We start from the raw sequence: 17,946 nt of genomic DNA, 5'->3' as shown, positions 1-17,946 counted from the left end.
ATTTGGCGGCAGGGGAAAATGTTTAGTCTGTTTTGGTAGAGCCTAAACTGTTCCATAATTATTAGAGGCAAATCCAATGAGGAAACTGTGTTGGCATCTAACAAATCAGCATAAATGTCTTATGAGAAAGATCAGCTTCCCCGTCCCACTCAGGCGTCATGTTGATGTGACGCTCACCTTGGCTAACGTGTTCTCCTGTGCGCAAGGTAAGTTTGAAGACATTATGAATGGCTTTTTTTTTTAACATTTTTTATTGATTTATAATCATTTTACAATGTTGTGTCAAATTCCAGTGTTCAGTACAATTTTTCAGTTTTCATGGACATATACACACTCATTGTCACATTTTTTTCTCTGTGAGTTATCATAAGATTTTGTGTATATTTCCCTGAGATATACAGTATAATCTAGTTTATCTGTTCTACATTTTTGAAATCACAGTCTATCCCTTCCCACACTCCATCCTATGAATGGCTTTTTCTTTTTCTTCCTGAGTCTTTCCACATTCAGTGTGTCTGGTAAATTATATGAATCCTATTTATTTGCAGCCCAGCACTAAACTTTTTTTTTTTTAAAGAATCATGTGTTTAAAAGGCTAGTGGACAATTTGTTAGAAGATAGAAGTCCTCTTAGATTTTGGTCCTAAATTCAAATCTTGGTTAGTGGCGAATGAAAATTCCCCTTAAAATTTAAAATACAGCGATATAAAGTTTTAAAAATAGTTAAATTTTAGTTGATTTCATTAAACACTATAACAGTTATTTACCTTTAACCTGTTTCTGGGGCAATTTTGCAATGATTCCGTCTCTTCATTGATTCTCTCTTTATCAGAGTCCTTCAGAGGGCCCTGTCATCACTGTCAGTATCATCATCATCATCATCATGATAGAACGGATTCCTCTGGAAGATTCTAGGAAAATAAAGAGATGGATGGGGAGACACGTAGGTGAGTGTGTGCGTATATACTGAGAACAATTATTAGACGTTAGATGCACAATATCCATTCCATTTAGAGAAGAATGTGGTCATGAAATCCTGATGTGGTGAACGAAGGAAGTGGTGGGAACAGGATGGTCAATGGAAAGGAGGAGGAAGTGAGCAAAGCTGGGAGCATAGATCCTCTGTTAGGAGACCAGGACATTGGTGTGAATGAAGGGACTGTGGTGGCAGAACAATGTGTCCCCCACCCCCACAGAGAAGCCACCTGTGACATGTTACTGTAGACAGCAAAAGGGGTGACAGGCATTTTAGGACAAAAATCTTAAAAAATCTTAGAGGATTTTCCTTCTAAATTGTCTATTAGACTTTTAATCCCATAATACATTGTTAAAGATTAGTGCCGGGTTACAAATAAACAGGATTTGTATAATCTCACCAGACGTACTGAATGTGGAAAGACTAAGGAAGAAATACAAAAAGCCGTTCACAAGTGTCTTGAACCTTTAATTGTTCATGAGAGGAAATGTTACCCAAGGTGAGTGTCACAGCCACATACATAATGCCTGAGTGGGGTGGGACAAGGGGATCCTGAGATGAGGTGATAGGGAGAGTAGCCTGGATTTTCCAGGTGGGCCCAGTGTAATCACAGGGGTCTTTACAAGCATAGGACATTTCCCATCTGAGTTGAGGATCAGAGGGAGGTGCAGCCATGGAGAGATGTTCAGAAAGGCTGCTGGCCATGAAGATGAAGTCATGGGGCACAAGCTAAGGAAGGTGGGTGACCACTGGAAACTGGAAACAAACAAACAAACAATCAAGGAAACATTTTTTTCTAGACCCTCTAGAAGGAAGACACCCTGCTGGTTCCTTGAATTTAGCCCAATGAGAACTGTGTTGGATCTCTGACCTCCACAGCCATAAGGTGATAAATCTGTGCTGGTTTAAGCTATTAAGCTTATGAAAATTTGTAATAGTGGTAATAGAAAAATAACATAATGAGCAGTAGTGTAAGGGATTAAAGGTCTAGGATGGGGTGTGGAGAGGATTCTGACATTTACACCTAAAAAACAACCAGGTAAAGTGGGAAGGTGTTTTAAGGAAGACCTAACTGGCAGGGCTGTTAAGCAGACTGTTTGGAGTGAAGAGAGCATTGGAGTAGAGGAATCAATTAAATCTCTTCCAGAAAAATAAGGAATAAAATCTAACAGGGCTTCAGTGTTAGTGGATGTAGGAATGGAAATGGGCAGAGAGATATAAACATTACTTTGAAATTAGCTACAGGTTTGATGACTGCATGTTGGGGAGAGTTAGCCGATGTGTGGACTGAATGTTTGCATCCCCTCAAAATCCATATGTCAAAACCCCATCTCCCAGGGTGATGGTATTGGGAGGTGGGGCCTTTGGGAGGTGATTAGTAGGATAAAATGAGGTCAAGAGAGTAGAGCCTTCATGAATGGGATTAGGGCACTTATAAGGGGCCCCAGAGTGCTTGCTTCTCTCTGCTCTCCACCCCATGAAGATAGTGGGAAGACAGCCATCTTCAAGCCATGAAGGCAATCCTCTCCCAGATACCTTGATCTTGAATGTCTCAGCCTCCAAAACTTGAGGAATATGCTGGTTGTTTAAGCCACCTGACCCATGGTAATTTTTTACAGCATCCCAGACTGACTAAGACAGTGGAGAATGCCTCCGGGTTTGAAACTGATTGCCTGGGGAATGCTGAAACCCAGGGAAGTGGGCAGCACAGATGTTAAATCACTTAATCCTGCCAGCACAGTAGGAGATAGAGTCTACATATTCCTCACCATTAAAAGGTTAGGAAAAAGAGGCACAAATAAGTAAAATAACAACAACAACAACAACAACAACAACAACATCTATAATAATAAAAATTTCTCCAAGATTCACACAGAACCCCCAAGAGGCAGAGTGAGAATTTATACTCAGGCAGGCTGGCCCCGGAGACCCTGCTCATAACTACTAAATCAAATAGCCTGGCTTCTGTGGATCTTTTATTCAACTGTGATATGACGGTACTGTGTCCAGTAACTTATAACTTCAAAATACCTCACTATAAGGGAATCATTAGTCACGGGCATTACAAACCACAGAAAGCTACACATACAAAAATAACCTGTTAGGGCAAGAAAACCACTAATGTTTCTAAACATAATACATGCTGAGCCTTTGCTGTAAAGTGTTTATTTATAATTCTGCCAGGCTACAGAATAACTTCATAATTCTGCATGTGGCTGGTGGCTCACATGTTAGACAGCACGGGCCTAGATAACTTAAATGACTTGCCGAGCCTCACCCAGGAAGCTCATGTTGGAATCATATCTACAATCTGGGACTTTTCCTTCTTATCCAGCAAGTCCTTCATGGAGGCTTAGAAGCTTCTCCTTTGGTGCCCAGCTGTCTATCCATGCTTATGACATCTTGTCATGTGTCCCAGCCTGCTCCTGAACATCAGCCAGTACACACTTCTGGTCTTTTCTGACCATGTAATAGCTCTTAACAATTTTGGTGACATCAGTTCTTATCTGGAAGGGTAGTGGCTAGAGATGTAAATGTGTCCACAAGAGCAGACTGACTGATTTTTCATAAACATAGCAGGAGTGGTCAAGAAAAGAAAAAGTCAGGAAGAAAGACCAGCAGAAGCAAGTCATTTAATATATCAAATGAATACTTTCAATGTTTGGTTGTGTTACTGAGTCCAAACTCATTCTGCTCACTGCAGGACAGGCCAATAAATTGGAAGACCACGTTTTGTGGCAAGAAATAGCGTCTTTAATTGGAAAGTCAGCTGACTGAGGACATTGCAGAGTAATTCTCCTGGAGAACCATCTTCCCCTAGTCACAATTCAGGCTTCTTTTATATTAAAAAGGGGAAGAGGGTGTGCATGGTTGTTGCAAACATCTTGGTATAGGAATCCTTTGTTGTTAGAATCCTTTGTTGTTGCAGCTGTCCACCTGGGTCAGATCCCTGTAAACCTCCAACAAAACAAATGTTATATTCTGTTCTGCAACATGTTATCTTTATAAGAATGGAAAAGTGTTAATATCCTTAAAGGTCAACGCCTTGAGAATATGTTCTCCTGGGTATTTCAGGCTCTAGGCAACATTGTTTTATAAAAGGTGCAGAACCAACAAGACTAAGCCTCGGAAACAGCACAGGGTTAAATCAAAGAAAAAGATGTAATATGGAGTCAGATTTGTTCTTTCCTATTACAATAGTGCCATGGAGAAACCACTTTGGGCAGCTTTTTTGGGGCCCTGGAGGCTTTCTCTCTCTGCCTCTGGGCATCTCTGTTGAAAACCCTTCCTAGCTGTCTGGCCTGCTGGAAACCCATTCCACCTGGTTTGCCCTGAAGATGTGTTCTGTTTATAACTCATTTATACTCCTTGGAAAACAACTTAATAAAAACTCAATTGGTTTTCCACCAGCTCCCCTGGGCAGGGGTCAGTGATAGCATGTTATTATTTTATAAAAAATATACATAATAAATGAAGTCATAGAACAGCACTGGGCACATAGGAGAGGGTCAATAAATGCTTCCTGGCTTAAAGCAAAAGTGACGGCTCAGTTTTCCATGGCTGCTGTACTTGCTGAGCTAGTTACTCCTTCCCTCCATTAAACTTTTTTTTTTAACTGAAAAAGAAACCTATGCATATGTTTAAAAAAAATTCAAACAGCAAAAAAATACAATAGGGAAAGGTTTCCCTCATCCTTTGTTCTCTCAGCTCTCCCTGGAGATGCCTCTGTTTACAATCTTTTGTGAGCTTTTCCAAATATTTTATGCACATTTCAACCTATGTATGTAAATTCCTTTAAAGTTTTACTTATTTTTAACATAAAAGGATTTAAATCCTCAAGTGGCTTCTGCCTCGATAATAGCAAAGAACACATCCGACTCTGTATTAGATCTGTTCCTTTGACTTTAACCTTGTGCTGTTTCCTAGGCTTAGTCTTACTGGTTCTGCACCTTCTGTAAGACAATGTTGCCTAGAGCCTGAAATAGACAGGAGAGCCTATTCTGAAGGCTCTGAACTTTAAGGATATTAACATTTTTCCATTCATATAAAGATAACAAGTTGCAGAATAGAAAATAACATTTGTTTTGTTGGAGGTTTACAGGGATCTGACCCAGGTGGATAGCTGCAAGAACAAAGAATTCTAACAACAAAAAATTCCTACACCAAGAAGTTTGCAACAACCAAGCAAGTAGGAAAGGATCCCGAATTCTGACTTGGGGAGATGGTTTTCCAGGACATTAGTTTGCCATCTAGGTCTACAGAAACTTTCTATTCCATGCCCCAACACCTGGTCTCCTGATTTATTGGCCTGTCCTGCATTGAGGAGAATGAGTTTGGACTCGAGAACACTCCTATCTACATAGCAACCTGGGCACTGGTACTGAGGACAGCTCTCCCACACCCAGGGACCTACTGTGAGCCCTTCATTGTTCCACTAGGGTGGAAAGTGGTTTACCCAGGAGAGATGGTGACTATGCACTGACACTCTGGCAGTCTGCTCTGTCTGGGTCTCTGAACTTGTACCTCCCGCTCCCTGCCAGCCCAAAACCTGGGACAGTGCAGCTAAGGCAAAGATCATGCCTGCCTCAGTTTCCCAGCCTGTAAAAGGGGAATTTATACTCTTCCTAAGATAGTTCTAAGCGACAACGCCTGTGGGTGTTTGGTTCCGGGAGCAACAGGAAGCTGAGCTCCTCTTGGGGGCAACAGGTGTGATCCCTGTAGGGGTTCTGCAGGGCCTTGGCTGGAGGGCTTGACCAGGGAGGTGAAATTTGAGCTTCTGGCCTTGAGGGGCTAGAGAAGGACATAGAGGAGGACTGGCACCTCCTTCGGGGTGCCCTTGAAGGTAAAGCTTTTTCTCTTCATCTCTGCTACTCCTCTCCCCCTTCTCCCTCTAGATCTCTCACTTCTCCTTGCTCCTCCTCCGTCCATCTCTCTCCCTCCACTTTCGGTTCCTCTCCTACTCCTCCCATCTTCTCCCCCTCCCATCTTCTCCCTCCCTCGATTCCCCAGTGTATCTCTCAGAACCCGGAGCCCAGAGCGGATCGCTGGCCCTCCCGCGCATGCCCACGGTTGGATGCCAGCTGGACCGCGGGTCCGAAGCTCCAGCTCTGAGCCAGGGATCAGCCCCAGTGGCTGCTCGGCTCTGTCGCCCGGTAGGCCTTTGGCTGCTGCCCCGGGTCGGGGCCTCCGGCTTTGTAAGTGTTAGGTTGGGGGCTCTGGGGAAGGGGGTCCGCGTGTCACAGCTTGCGAGGGCTTGAGTCAGTGCGTGTCCAGCTGAGGTGTTCGCGCCAGCCCCCTCTGCCTGCGCCACCTGCCCCGGCGCCCAGGACACACCTGTCCAGGGCCGGGCACGCACCTGCCCGGGACATGGCCACCCCCGTCCATACCGCGGCCCGCACCTGCCACCTCTCGCCCCAGCCGGGCTCCACTCAGTCTGCGGCCTGCGCCCCCTTCCGCTCTCCCGCCCGCGAGTCCCCTCCTCCCAGGCTTCCTCTCCTCGGCCGCAGATCCCCCGCCCCACGCCCCTGGGCGGGCTGTGTCCCGGGCCGGCGGGGTCTGAGGACCCGGACGGGGGCGGGGGCGGGGACAGTGGCTGGGACTGGCCTCCGAGCGGGGCTGCAGCCCGCGCCCCCCCGCCGCTTTCCCTGCCCCGCCACCCCTAGACTGCACTCCTCTCCCTTTCCCTGTCCCGGAGGCCCAGCTCAGTGGCATGGACGCTGTTCCCTGGGGCTGAGATCCTCTGGCTGTAAAGCCCAGCTTCTCCTGGCAGAGACTTGGGAAAAGAGAGAGCCAACGCTGAGCATGCTTCTTTCTCCTCCCTTAGTGTTTCTGCCCCAGGTAAATACCCTTAATACTTTTTCTGGTGTTAGGATGGTGGTGCTTGTTGATGTCACGTGTTATTATAGTGCGCATGATCACAGTGTTGAAAGCAGGGCTTGGTTCACTTAAAAATGAGCTGAGGGGTAGGGGCAGGGCTGTACTTAATATGTTTGAGTTGTTCTGCAGGAGCTAAGCCCCCACCCAGGTGGAGGATGGTAACTTCAGGCTGAGCACGAGATTCCTGGAACACGGCCCTATTAGCTACCACCAACTAGTCAGAAGAAAGTCACACACCTGGAAGCCCTCAAGCCTTATTTTGCCTATTAAAAACTTTAGCCTAAAAAAAAAAAAGAAAAAATTCACCTCAAAAACCCTCAGAGAGTTCAGGGTTTTTGAGCACGAGCCACTGTTCTCCTTGTTTGGCCCTATAGTAAAAACTTTACTCCAAAAACAAAAACAAAACAAAACAAAAAAAAAGAGATGAGGGCATGAGGCTGTGACATTCTGCATCCTCCCCCCTCCCAGCGTGAAACATGTGACTGTCGGTTTTAAAAAGATATAGTCCTTAACTAGTCCAGCCCAACTAGTGTGTGTTAACAGGAGCAGCACCATCAGAGGCATTTTGGAGACCCAGAAACATTGCAGTCCTAAAGATCTCCTGGCAAATTTTTGTTTGGTTTTGTTTTTTTGTTTTTCTTAAATTGTGGGGCAGACTAGTAATATAGAGGGAAAAATAGTGGCCCAGAAATATTTTTTCGTAGAACTGCTTTATTGCGATATTGTTCACACACTGTGAAGTCCACCTATTTAAATGGTACAATTCAGCGGCTTTTAGTATATTCACAGTGGTGCAACCATTATTATTCCAGAACGTTTTTATCACTTCAGAAAGAACAGTGGAAATGAATGATCTATCCACCCCTCCCCAGTGGTGGTTCTAAAGAAATTTCCTGGCTGTTCCTGACCCTAAATTAACTTGTTACATTCCATAAAAAATCTGGTAGGAATTCTAATCAGAACTGCATTGAATCTATATATCAGAACAGGAAGAATTAATATGTTTGTGGCATAAACTTTTTCTATTCATAAATGTATCTGGGACCCTATCTTCTCATCTGTCCAGAGCCTGGCCTATGGAAAGTCTTCACTAATTTGTTGGGTCTGTGAATAATGAGACTATATATATTGTTGGTTGCAACTGTAGCTTTTCACGAAAGAGAAAAGTAACCTCAGTGAAGCCATTTGACTCACTGATGGTCAGAAAGAGTGACAACCATTGCTGGAGTGATCGAGTGGACTTGGTGCTTGCAACCAGTGTTCTCCACCACCTACAGCTAAGGGGATTACAGTTTTCTTTTATTTATTTATTTATTTTTAAAATTCTTATTTTTTATTAAAGTGTAATCAATTTACAATGTTAGTTTCAGGTGTACAGCAGAGATTCAGTTATATATATGCATATGTACATGTATATTTTTCAGATTGTTTTCTGTACAACTCATTACAAGAAATTGAATATAGTTTCCTGTGCTATACAGTAGATCCTTGTCATTTATTTATTTTATATATAGTAATGTGTATCTGATCATACTAAACTCCTAAACTGTCCCTCCCCCTTTCCCACTTGCTAACCACAGTTTGCTATGTCCATGAGTATTTCTAGCAGCATCCTTTTTGCTAGTAATATATGCTGGTTAGCTGCCTTCATTTTCAGTAATTCCATCTTATCTGTGGGCGTTTTTCTTCTGGTGGGCCTGCATGTGGTTTGCACACGCGTTCATAGAGATCTGTATTTGGGAGAACTCCAGGCCTCGTGTAGTGCCTGGCACGGAGCTTCCGCTGAGCTCATGCTTGAACTGGGAAAAACCATATAAAAGTTGGAATTTCCACTGTGGCTGAGACTTCCAGGTTTCTATAACCTATTTAGCCCACCTTAATGTTGGTGGATCCAATATTGGATAATTTGGTGGAACTGCATGGTACTATGGTGTAGAGAGAGGGCTTGTATGCTTCTTCCCTTTCCTTTTTCTAACAGTCATTCTCCTGGGCCTCCCACATCCTTCCCCAGCAGTGCCCAGGGCTGGCTTGGTGCTGGGCTGATGCAAGATTTGTAAATAAGGCCCTTTCCTCATCTCTTCTGAGCCTCCATTTGCTTCTCTGCACAATGACGGCTTAGACTAGATAATTGCTTTTTGGTTTCTTTTAAACCCATGTTTCCTTTTGAGAAACAGAGAACTCAAATCTCTGCTCCAACCTTAATTCTTCAAATTTTGATACGTCCTCCAAGGGGTGACACAGCTCGTTGTGGAAAGTTAATGTGACTTTGGTTCTTTCCAGGTAGCACAGAAAAGACTTAAGAGATTTATTGCAGGGAAGGGGCAGGAGGGGGGCAGTATGTCACACTTTCTAGTGTGAGAAATGGAGCAAGGGCTTGGATTTAAATACAGCCTTTGACGTGGCCTCTCTCTAATCTTGCACAATGTGATAAAACTCTCTCTTCCTCCGTTTCTTCATGTGTCAAGTTGGAGTGATATTATTTTAGGTTTTCGTGGAACAATATAAATATAAGCAATTTGTGCTTCAGTAGAAACCTGACCTGTTAGAGAATCAGGAGTTTCTTTAAAAAACAAAAAAATCTTGTCCATAGCACTCTGTATATGTGTAATTTGAATTTCCTGGAGTGTGTGGGATGAGACTAAATTCCATCATGGGACAGGTGGCCCCTGGGTCTGGGGGCCCCAGTTTCCTCCTCCTCCCCAGTCCTCTTCCTCTCAGTCCAGGATGAAATTCCTGCCATTAGAATTACACAGACTTCTTGTGGATATGGCTTTTAATTTTATTGTTTCACTGGGGAGGGCTGCTGTCATGATTTCCGTGGTCAGGTTTTGGTGACCTGAAGGCTATGCAATTGGGTATTCCTATTTAAGTAAAAGAAAAGAAAGTTACAAATACAAAATTAGACCTAGGGTGGAGGCAGGGGCTCTTGGAAGTGGGGACCATTAGCTTTGTTAGCTTCAGGTGCAGTGGCCTCTGGCCATGAGGACCCATCCTTGTGCTCTGGAGTTGGAGGGACCAGTGGGCTCACTGGGAACGTTTACTGAGTGTATCTCATGGGCTATGCATTGTCCTATTTGTACTGTGTGTTCCTTATTTAAGACAGTGAGCTCATTTAACCTCAATAGCCTCTTTAATAAAATTTGACTTTTTATTTTGAGATGTATAGTAGATTCCCATGCAGTTGTAAGAGATAATATGGAGAGAGCCTATGGACTCTGCCCAATTTTCTTTCATGATTCCATCTTGCAAAATTGTAGTACAATTTGTTATTGACTCACTAACCCTTTGAGGTTTGTGTTATTACTCCCATTTCTATTCGTGAATAAACTGGGGTTTAGAGAAGCACACAGGCCTGCCCAGGTCACCCACATGGTTAGTGTAGAGTCGGGTGGCACATGGGCTAAGGATTTCCAGGCAGTACAATTGTGATGGTCTGTGGCAGGGGCAGCATTCACTTGCGTGTTTATTCATTCATTCAACAAACATTTATTGAGTAAACTCTGTGGTTCAGGTGCTATCATAGGGTTATCTAATTCTTCAGCAGTACTGAGAATCAGGTAATGTTTTCTTTTTTTAATCTGAGAAATGTAGCTCTGAGAGGTTATAACCCCCCACAAAGGAAATATAGCTCATAATTGAGGGATAGTACATGTGTACAGTCCCCCACTTTTTATGCAGATTGTACCCTAGGCATTTTACATTTGCAAACTTCCATAATCCAGATATATTCTTGTAAGGCAAGGATTTTTTTTTTAATTGAAGTATAGTCGTTTACAATGTTGTGTCAATTGCAAGGTCTTTTGTTGAATTTTGAATTAAAAAATTTATATTTGATGTGGGGTAATTAGGTTTATTTATTTGTTTCATTTTTTTTAATGGAGGTACTGGAGATTGAACCCAGGACCTCATACATGCTAAGCATGGGCTCTGCCACAGAACTGTACTCTCCTCCCCAATGAAAGTTTTCTTATCCATTATTCTGCAGGTTAGGAGTTCAAGTAAATTGGAGTTGAAATCCAGATCTTTTGATCCCACTGTGGTTCTTTTCTTTATATTCTGCTGAAGTGGGGTGGGGAAAGCAGTTCATTTGTTCATTCCTGTATTCAGCAGTTTTGAGCACTCACTTTGCATCAGGGCCTGGCTAGGTGTTGGAAACTGAAAACAAGAAATGACCCTTTTCTGCAGGGGCTGGAAGCCTAGACCAAAAGCTGGGTAATGTGATCCGAGCTACAATAGCCATGTGCAGACGCTGAGGACAGACTATACCCCTGGCTTTGCTTGGGCTTCCCTGCCTTATGGCTGCTACACGCCAGGTCACCGCATCCTAGAAGGGCCTGCAGCCCACAGCAGAGTGTGTACCTCAGTCTCCTCTCCCCTCTCAGAAGGGCCTGCAACATGAGCATCCCTACTATGTGCAGTGTGCTGAGGACAACCAGAATCTCCCTGTGGTGGTCCAACCTGTTGGGGATCGTCTCAGAGGAGAATTTCTTTTGCATCTATAAGTGAATCTCCTCGGTGAGCCAGATCAGCCCGTGCGGCTCCCAGTGGGCACTCTGTATCCACTACAGGCACCACTACGGACCCAAGAATGGGTGGAACGACTTCCAGACCTACCGCAAGGTCGTGGGCCTTGTCACCATTACCAACTGCCTCTTGGCCAAGACCCTCTAGAAGCTCCACGTGCAGAGGAGCTGTATGGAACCACGCTCTATGACCCTCAGCTCTTTGCCTTTGGGCTCCATGGGGAGGTGGTCAAGCAGCCACCCACTGATGTGGCCTTCAACCTACAAAGACTGCAGAGTGGTGGAAAAGAGAGTCAAGGCCATCATCAAGTCACTCTTCATCTTGCTCGTGTCCAAGAGCCTGGATGGGGCCCCCGACAATTCTACGGAAAAGATCCCCTTCCCCTGCATCCTGTTTGAGAAGGAGGACTTGGTGGGACTGGACACAGACAGCAGATAAGCCTACCTGGAGGCCCGGCTGCCCTGACTGTCTGTCAGGTTGCTTTCCTACATCCAGAAAGGGATTGGCAAGGAGGAGGGCTGTCTTGTAGCCAAGGGGGGAGGGAGGTGCAGCCCGCCAGTTTTCAGACGTTTAAAAGTGAATCCGCCTTTGTTTCAGAGAGATCCTTTTAGGGTTAGTGTGGACACTCTCTCTTTTCAGCCAGTACCCCGGGTGGGACCCCTGGAGTCTCTGTCCAATAGAGTAGCCACAGCCACTGATGCTAGGAGCACTGCGGGTTTCTAATTTTTGCTTGTTCCCCTTTTTCTTTCTCTTTTTTCCGTTTTCTCTCGGAGCTCCCTGTGAGCGTGTTGTTGGGTCTGAAAATGTGGGCTGTGCACACCCTGCATTGGAAATAGCGAGATTGCCCTCCGTGCTGCCTCCACCACTTTAAAAAGCAAAAACTTAATAGTTGCCTTGATTCATGTATTATCTCAGTCATGTTTTTATTTTCTAATTTTTTGGAATTTTTGTTTTGCTAGCATGTCACCTGCTGGTGTTTGATACCTAGTAGAATCCTTGCTTTGAGAAACATGTTTGATCCTCCTTACATTTGGTGACAAATGAGCCCTTATTAATTTTGTTTGCTTCTTTTGAGGAGGTGAGATGCGAATTGATTTAGGAGGCTTCTGGGGGATGTTTTTCATGGGTATTTTCACTTGGAAATTCAGTCTGCAGCACCTTGCTTGATTCTGGCTTTTGCACAAACATGCTCGGCACGCAGTTCCTGGCTGTCGCTATGTGACGTGCGTGACGGCGCTTCCAGGCCGGGGGTCACTGGTGAGGAAGTGGCCGGCTCGGGGGTGAGCAGCCGCAGGGGACGCTGTTGGAGGAATCAGTCACCGGGTTTTCTTTTGCTATTGCCTTCCCCATGCCATTTACTTTGTCCTCGTAAAGGGGCAGAAGCGGGTCTAAAATCCATGCCACTCTTTTACTCCCTTTACGAGGCTGGTTTTTCTGAGTATCAGGACAACATGGCCTTCTCCTAAGTAGCTGGCTCACCTGGATCGGGTGGACACAGGGACCGCTAAAGGGGAGGGTATCTTCCTCTCTGATTTAGCCAGTGGGCATTCAGAGCCGAGTCTGTGGTTTGCATCAGCAGCCTTGCAGGCCTCCCTGCACCGGCCTTTACTTTTAATCCATGTTGGCAGTAAATAGCTGACTCCGTGTCTGTTGCAGCTGACGTCCACCAGTGACGGCCGTGTCGTTAGTTTGCGGTAGTGAGACTCCAACACCTCAGTCAGCCGTGAAGGTAGATGCTTTGGCTGACCTAGGACCTTGGATTCTCACCCCCCAAGCTGGTTCATCTCACCTGGGGGAAGGGTTGGCCCACCAACTTCATGCTGGTCATGAGACCTTGTTTCTCCTTTCATGCTCTGGTCCAAATGAGGACACCTCATCCTTCACTGACTTGGTCTCGCTTGAGACAGGCCAGACTTTTGAAAGAGTCCATCACAGTCTTGGAGGGAACAGAATAGAAGTTAAGTGTCACAGGTAGAAGGAGTCTAGGCTGTCCGAGTTGGCAAATGCAGGCTGGGAACTGTGATGGCCGTGTTGTGCCCTGGACACAGGCCTTTCCCGTGGCTCCTGAGAGCCCAGGGGTCGGAGTGAGAACAGCCTTGCCTGGGTTCCTCCATCCTCACCTGCTCACTGGCATGTGTGTATGCTAACAAGGAGCTCCCCCAGACCTCAGGCCTTTCAAAGTTCAGACCACGGGAGAACATTGAGTCCCATCTCCTGGGCCTCCTTTGTGAGAATCCAGTGCCTTCTGAGGTGACCTGTGCCAGGAGATGCCTCCCCCTCCAGGGAGCACCCTTCAAAGGACTGTGACTCACTTCACCATGCGGTGAGCTTGCAGAGTTCCGGCCGCGGTGTCTGCAGAACCAGACTTGAGATGGGCTTAGCGATGGACATGACAGGACTGATTCCAGGGCAGGGCTGGGTTGAGGGAACAGGGGAAATTGAATGTGACCTCAAACACCTATGTGGGTGCTGGGGTTGTTACTAAAATGGGAACCCGGGAGTTACCTGCAAGGGGTTGAATTCCATTGTAAATGGCAGACATGAGGCATTTTAAGATGCCATTTGTCATCCGAGTTATGAATTCAAAGAGGCACTCTGGTCTATGAGACTGGGGCTCAGGTGAAGGAGCCATACTAGAGTTACACGTTGGGAGTCATCATTCTTAGCTGGTGTTCACAGCCTTGCATGTGGATGAGCTCATCTGGAGATGTAAAGACAGAGGCTGAGGGAGGGCAGGGCTGTGCCTGGGCTGGAGGAAAGCCTAGACAATGCTGCTTTGGTGTGTCAGTAAACAGCGTTTGGGATTTTCAGAGCAATGCCATTTATCCTCAAGGGGCCGGGGAGGGGGGCGGTGCCGCCCAGGAAGAAATCAGGAGGGAGGGTCATGGCCACATGTGCATCTCAGGAAGATGCGGAAACAGCAAGATCTGGGCAGGACACCTCCTCAGAAGCTGGAATTGAAGTGGGGAGTGGGGAGAAGCTAGTCACACTCACCTGTGAGGGAGGGAGGGAGGCCTGGGGAGCCCCTACCCCAGCGGACCCGATTTCCGCTTTCCATGTACAAAAGGCGTTCAGACAGAGGATCTGAGGTGAAAGGGGATGGGGGTTGGGAGGGGAGCCAACCTGGAGAATGGTGCTTGGACAGTTCTGGAATATATTCCCTGCCAAGTAGACTTTAAAAAAAAACAAAATGAAACACTTAAGAACACGGATAGTGACTAGGGAGGAGGCAGTCCTTTTTCTGGCCTCCTAAGAGTGAGGCATGTATGCAGGGATACACAAAAGAATCGGGCATTCTGTCCCAGGGAATTGATCCTTACCGGGGGAACAGTTCAAGTTTAAATGGGGAGAAGGGCAGCAGAGGGAAACTAGCCAGGCCCCGTGTCAGGTACCAGTCGGCCGCCCTACTTGAGTGTTGCATTCACATCCATGCCTCCCAGGTGGGCGGTGGCAGCCCCCTTTTGCGGATTGACAAGCCTTCTCAGAGGGGTTAAGGAATTGGTCCATTTAGCGGCTAGTCAATGCTGTAGCAGGATTCAAGCAGGGCCTTGTCAGACTTCAAGGGCATGTTCTATCTACTAATTCCGGTACCTCCCTGTTGTACCTGGATTGGTGAATTGGGTCAGTTTTGGAGCCTTTCACAAAAAGTACGATTTAAGTGCCTCAGGACTGTTTCACAAAGCTCAGTGTTCTTTAATGGTTCAGAAGCACCGCAGTGATTTTCACCCCACAGAGGTAAGGTCTTACTCCTTTGATGATGACGTTGTTGCAAATGACGTACAGGTGCAAAACCAGACTTAGCAGCTTCTGAAGGGCAACTCTCCAGTTCTCCCTTGATCGGCTTTCTTCCGCGGGATGTAACTGTGCTGCAGCTTAGGCCTGGGATTTCTGTATGGAGTGAGGATTTGGTATCCAATGTTAGCATAAAATGATCAGATGGAGAAAATCGATGTTGACAATTTATTTTTGGGTTTCATTAGACAAGATGCACTATCAGTTAATGGCCCAAATAGCATATGAAATTGAGTACAGAACTTTGCATTTCTTACTTTCTACTTAGAGCTGTCTTCGAATTTAAGGTTGTCTGCTTTGGAAATTTAGCTCCACCACCAGGGCACCTGTCAGTAAGTGTGTTGGTGTGATTGCATTTACACAGTGCATGTAATCTGGGCTTCCTTGGCCCCAAATGCTCCAGTGCAGAATCAAGGCCTGTAGTCATCACTTAGTCATGCATACTTCTAAATCTATATGAGGCCCAAAAAAAAAAAAAAAAAAAAGGAGACAGAGAGAAATTACCTTTATCAAAGTTCCTTTGGATTCTAACTGCAAACTGTTGTTGAGCAGCTCTGGTTTCCTTTGGATATGAGTACATACATTTCTTTGCATGTACTTGGTATTTGGACTAGAACACCAAGCTCTTGCTGTCCATGAGCCACAAAAATAGTAGCCAAATTGCACACATGAGAAATATTTTATTCTTTTTTCTGAGAAAGACTCCTTGAATTTGGGACTTGGGCTATGAATTTTGCTTTTTGCTTCTCCCACCCTTCTTATCATCTCTCACTCCTTCTTCCCACGTGGCCTTCAAGAGTTCGTGTTCTCAAAGGAGCAGGTGGACAAACACCCAGTTGGTCATTATGCAATGCTGCTGTAGAGGGAGCCCAGCCAAGAGCTAAAGGACATTAACAGAAAGGACTTCCTAGAGGAAATGGACTCTACATTCAGTTGTGAGGACAGAGTAAGAATCAGCCAGGAGAAGGGGTCAAGAGGGTGGCTCAGGTGGCAGGAGCAGCCCGGGCAGAGGCCTGGAGGCTTGTGGGTGGGGACTCGGGGAGAGTGCCCTGTGAGGTCCAGGGTGGAGGGTGCCCCTGCTGGGGAGGACACTGGAGAGAGCCTGGGGTGGAGGGCTTTGGGGGAGCTTGCTTTTTACTAGAATTGACAGAGGAGGCAGTGACGGTTGTCAGCAGGAAGTGACCCTCAGGAAAGGTACTCCTGGTTTTGCTTCTGATATTCTACAGAAAGAAGGGGTTGGGACCGGTGAGAACAAGTCAGTCTATCCCTTTGAGACCCACCCCTTCATTCATTTATTCATAACACGTGCACTTCTAAGTGTCTAGGGGAGAGGGGTGAACCGACAGTAGTAAGCAAAATGTACTTGCTTCTTGCGAGCTTAGCAGTGTCAGAAGTTGATTTAGCTTGGAATGTTCTAGGAACAAAGCAGGGAAACCTAAACCAAAGTGCAGGGATTGGAGGCAGGGAAGGTTTCCTTGAGAAACAGAATCAGAATGAGCGTGGAGGCAGGTGGGAAGTAGCTAGGCATCAGGCCGGGGACCCCTGAGGTCACTGGAGACCTGGGTACTGCGGTGAGGCTGGGCGATGAGAGGCAGGGGCGGGGGTGGGGCTAGAACTGTACCAGCGAACCTCCGAAGTGTTTCAGTGGAGGAGTGATGTAATCAAATTTGTGCTTTGGGAAAGCTGCCCCTGCTCTCTCTCGCTCTCTCGCTGTCTCACTCTGGCTCTTGCTCTCTTTTGTGTGTGTGTGTGTGTGTGTGTGTGTGTGTGTGTGTGTGTAGCAGGGAGGAGGGGGTGGGTACCACTGAGTGGAAGGGTCATTAGGAGACCACTCGCAGGCTGGGAGGCTACCAGTGGGAGAGGGGCGTCAGGGCTGCGTGGGGACAACAGGGACAGTGTAGATGTAGTATATCCTTATGGGGAGGGCTTGTTAGCGGGGCCGCCCTCGTGGCGCCTTGTGGCTGGAAGAAAGCAGATGGTGGCAGCCAGGCTGACTTTCTTCTTCTGCCCTTCCCTGTTTTTTGTGATGGTCTTAGCTCAGCCAATATTTGGAACAGAAGAGCTAAATTCCAGGGTAGACCAAGACTTTGTTGAGCTCGTTCAAGTGAGATCTGATAGGATTTAAGTTTGTGTTGAGATCTGCTTGTTCACTTAGCTAGAAATTCACCATCTTTTGCATTTCCATAAGGGTTTTTATTCTTGATAAAGATTGCTTTCTTGGTGAAAGGAAATTGAATATAGCTGCTGTTTTTCTCAAAAATATCTTTAAAGAAATTTAATATTCAAAAGAATAGGAATATTCTGAAATGATAAAGTAAGGCTTCGGTGTACTTTCTTTGGTTTCAGAGTTGACACGGAATTAGAGCCTTTGCATTACTTAATAGCACATCCTTGTCAGTATTTAAAGAGCTGTTAATGAGCGCCCCAGGCCCCAGCTCTCAAAGCATCATTAAATCTTGCTCTGAAATTGTGAATTTGTAAAGATCTTGTTTGCAGAATCCAAACAGTTGGTTTATAATATGCAGCATAACTCTTTTTATAAAATAATAGGTTAAAACTTAAGAAAGTAGAAGATAGATATTAAAGCTGAAACATAAACATTCTTGTGCTAATGTTGCGACGGGAAATTTTGAAAAGAAAAATCCTTCTGTAATATCATCTACATGAAATACTTATATGTCTATCACATTTGAAAAATTACTATGCAATGTTTTTCAGAGTCAGGGCCATTCCAGTTAAGATACTGTCAGTGATGGTTGCTGGTTTTCAATTGTAGAG

Source organism: Camelus bactrianus, chromosome 24 (assembly GCF_048773025.1).
Source record: "Camelus bactrianus isolate YW-2024 breed Bactrian camel chromosome 24, ASM4877302v1, whole genome shotgun sequence".
NCBI classification, from domain to species: Eukaryota; Metazoa; Chordata; class Mammalia; order Artiodactyla; family Camelidae; genus Camelus; species Camelus bactrianus.
Note: the sequence above shows the minus strand (reverse complement) of the source record.